Below are 5,000 nucleotides of genomic sequence, written 5' to 3'. Positions count from 1 at the left end.
ACAGACTTTTCATTTTGGGGGGGCCAATGCTCGAGGAGGGGGCAGGGGGTATGTGGACACCATAGGCTACAGAGTAGAGGCTATTATATTGGGGCATTTGCACATTTCGAATTGTCAAGCATTTCTAGATGGTCATGTCAACATGGACATAATACAATGTAAAAAAAAACCCATCTGAAAAAACTTTCTAAAAGGGCATTTTTTGTTCAGTAGGGCCAAGGGGCAGGTGCTTCAGCACCACCTCTTCCCTATCTATGCACAACTATTGAGCCCTACAACACCAGCGTTCTCCCACCACACTGGGGTGTCTATTGGACCCTACAATGCTGGGCCTTTCTCTCCACACTAGGGTGTCTTGTGTTTTGGAACCCGGCCGAGAGGCCCCTCTTTAAATTGAGAACTCTGCCCCATTTGAACTTTCCAGTCTATCCCACTGTTAGAGCCCAAGTAAAAAAAAAGTGTACTTAATATATACTTAATAAGTACGTTTTATTGTATTTAAAGTGTACTTCAAAAGTGTGTATTTAAAGAATGTTATTTTGGGACAACTTATAGTATACTTAAATGTACTTGAAATATAATTAAGTAGAGCTTAAACACATTTTAAGTTGACTTTTTTGTACTAAAATTAAACTTTGTATAAGTGTACTTAATATACTAAAAATATATTTAACTTTAAGTACATTATAAGTATACTAACCAAGTCACTTTAAAATGTGTTTAATGTTTACTTTAGCATGCGGATAAGTGCATTTTAAGTACATTAGAAATCTATTTTAACGTCATGAGAAAGTACTTTATAGTATACTGCAGAAGTACATACTTAAGTTGTGTTATTTTGGGACAACTTATAGTATACTTAAATACACTTGAAATATAATTAAGTAGAGCTTAATCACATTTTAAGTTGACTTTTTTGTACTAAAATCAAACTTTGTACAAGTGTACTTAGTATACTAAAAACATACTTAATTTTAAGTACATTATAAGTATACTAACCAAATCACTTTAAAATGTGTTTAATGTGAACTTTAGCATGTGGATAAGTGCATTTTAAGTACATTAGAAATCTATTTTAACGTCATGAGAAAGTACTTTATAGTATACTGCAGAAGTACATACTTAAGTTGTGTTATTTTTGGACCACTTATAGTATACTTAAATACACTTGACATATAATTAAGTAGAGCTTAATCACATTTTAAGTTGACTTTTTTGTACTAAAATCAAACTTTGTACAAGTGTACTTAATATACTAAAAATATATTTAACTTTAAGTACATTATAAGTATACTAACCAAGTCACTTTAAAATGTGTTTAATGTGAACTTTAGCATGCGGATAAGCACATTTTAAGTACATTAGAAATCTATTTCAATGTCATGAGAAAGTACTTTATAGTATACTGCAGAAGTACATACTTAAGTTGTGTTATTTTGGGACAACTTATAGTATACTTAAATACACTTGAAATATAATTAAGTAGAGCTTAATCACATTTTAAGTTGACTTTTTTGTACTAAAATCAAACTTTGTACAAGTGTACTTAATATACTAAAAACATACTTACTTTAAGTACATTTCAAATATATTCACAAAAATCGCTTTAAGTACATTTTAAGTGTATTGACTCTAAATGTATTTTAAGTATACTACAAGTAGATTTTACTTTAAGCACATTTCAAATATATTTATTTTAAGTACACTTTAAATATATTTCAAAAGTATATGAAAAAAACATTAATGTAATCCCCAGTTACTCATTTCCATTGTACATTGTCTTATTCACAACCATCAGCCATTCACATGAACCTTCCTTTCACCTTCACTTCAGACAACAACCACTGCCTCAACCAGGATTTGAACCCACAATTCACTGAACCACAGACCTGCACTCTAACCACTAGACCACAACTACCTGTTCTTTGACGGGCACAATTATGTTCTTGAAGTAATAGTCTTGAGTAGTACACTTTAAGTATACTTTTATATACTTAATTATAATACTTAGAAATCATTGGTGGTGGTATGCTTTTATCGAATTAAAGACACTTTTACATGTTTAATTTGTGCACCAAAAAGTACACTTAAAGTGCACTTAATACACTAATAACACAACTTAAGTACAGACTTCAGTATTGTGCTTAAAAGTTTAATAGGTAAGGCCTTACATGCCTTTTTAAGATCTGTTTGTGCTCTTCAATATGGTGTTTTTACCATGAAAATACATTAACAAAATGGAAGGTGGAAGGTTATTTAATGTTACAAAGCATAATGAACAAATACACTAAAATGATGGTTTAAAAAACTACCCAGGTGAAAAAAGTGTACTTAATATACTTAATAAGTATGTATTTTTGAATTTAAAATATACTTCAAAAGTGTGTATTTAAAGAATGTTATTTCGGGACAACTTATAGTATACTTAAATACACTTGAAATATAATTAAGTAGAGCTTTAACACATTTTAAGTTGACTTTTTGGTACTAAAAATCAAACTTTGTACAAGTGTACTTAATATACTAAAATCATACTTAACTTTAAGTACGTTTCAAATATTCTTTCTAATACCAAACTTTAGCACATTACTTTTAAAATACAAATACACTTAAAATACACTTACAAATATACTACACTAACAGTATGTTTTCAAATACAACACTTAAGCACATTACTTTAAAAATACAAATACACTTAAAATACACTTGAAGTGGTTCAAGACAACAAGAAAAATAACATAAAATCTTTATAAGTGAGTACATTTCATTAAAGACAATTAATATTAGTGTCAAAAAGGCAATATAGTAAGTATGCAAAAAAATATGCATATTTGTAAAGGTCGTAAAATAAAGTTTAGGTATATATAACTGATAATGTATATTTTCTAACACTATGTTTGAGTACATTTTTTAAGAACAAAGTTTAATACATTAAACTAGCAGTACATTTTCTAATACCATACATTACTATAATGGTGTACTGTGTATGATTTTTTTTGTAGTTTATTTCCAAAATTCATGCTGGAAAAAGGGGAGTCATTCATCATCATCATAAATTGAGGTTCTTGTCCATGTTCCAGATATAGACATTTTTTGCTAGGAAAATGACTGTACTTTGGCCAGTAATTAGTTTATTTATTTTGTAAATATAGTTACAATACATTTAAATACACAACACTAATAGTGTATTTTCTAAAAACAATCTTTAGCACATTACTTTAAAAATACAAATGTACTTAAAATACATTTAAATACAATACACTAATAGTGTATTTTATAACACTACACTTTAACACATTACTTTTAAAATATAAATGTACTTAAAATAGACTTAAAAATATAATATACTAATAGTATATTTAACAATACCACACTTAAGCACATTACTTTAAAAATACAAATGTATTTACAATACATTTAAATACAATACACTAATAGTGTATTTTTTAATAAAACACTTTAGCACATTACTTTTAAAATACAAATGTACTTAAAATAGACTTTAAATGGAATATACTAATAGTATATTTAACAATACCACACTTTAGCACATTACTTTAAAAATACAAATGTATTTACAATACATTTAAATACAATACACTAATAGTGTATTTTATAATACTACACTTTAACACATTACTTTTAAAATACAAATGTACTTAAAATAGACTTAAAATTGAATATACTAAAAGTATATTTAACAGTACCACACTTAAGCACATTACTTTAAAAATACAAATGTACTTACAATACATTTAAATACAATACACTAATAGTGTATTTTATAATACTACATTTAAGTACATAACTTTTAAAATACAAAGATACTTAAAATACACTTAAAATATAATACACTAATAGTATACTTTATAATGCTACACTTTAGCACATTACTTTTAAAATACAAATGTACTTAAAATACATTTAAATAGAATATACTAATAGTATATTTAACAATACCACACTTTAGCACATTACTTTAAAAATACAAATGTATTTACAATACATTTAAATACAATACACTAATAGTGTATTTTATAATACTACACGTTAACACATTACTTTTAAAATACAAATGTACTTTAAATAGACTTAAAATTGAATATACTACTAGTATAATTAACAATACCACACTTAAGCCCATTACTTTTAAAATACAAATGTACTTAAAATATATTTAAATACAATACAATAATAGTGTATTTCATAACACTACACTTAAGTACATGACTTTTAAAATACAATTGTACTAACAATACATTTAAATACAATACACTAATAGTGTATTTTATAATACTACACTTAAGTACATAACTTTTAAAATACAAAGATACTTAAAATACACTTAAAATATAATACACTAACAGTATACTGTATAATGCTACACTTTAGCACATTACTTTTAAAATACAAATGTACTTAAATTAGACTTAAAATACAATATACTAATAGTATATTTGACAATACTACACTTTAGCACATTACTTTTAAAATACAAATGTACTTACAATACATTTAAATACAATACATTAATAGTGTACTTTATAATACTACACTTAAGTACATAACTTTTAAAATGCAAAGATACTTAAAATACACTTAAAGTATAATACACTAATAGTATACTTTATAATGCTACACTTTAGCACATTACTTTTAAAAATACAAATATACTTGAAATACATTTAAAATATAATACACTAATAGTATATTTGACAATACTACACTTAGCACATTACTTTTAAAATACAAATTTACTTAAAATACATTTAAAGTACAATACACTAACAGTATATTTTATAAAACTATATTTAAGTACATAACTTTAATAATACAAATTATTTTAAAATATATTTAAAATACACTTAACTATAAGTATATTTTTAAATACCATACTTAAGTACTGTACTTGATAAGTAGAGTGTACTTAAAATATACTTTCAGAAAATTAAATATATTTAAAGTACACTTAAGTACACATTTTTTTGACCTGGGAGGCC

This window comes from Engraulis encrasicolus, chromosome 5, assembly GCF_034702125.1.
Source record: "Engraulis encrasicolus isolate BLACKSEA-1 chromosome 5, IST_EnEncr_1.0, whole genome shotgun sequence".
Lineage (NCBI taxonomy): Eukaryota > Metazoa > Chordata > Actinopteri > Clupeiformes > Engraulidae > Engraulis > Engraulis encrasicolus.
Note: the sequence above shows the minus strand (reverse complement) of the source record.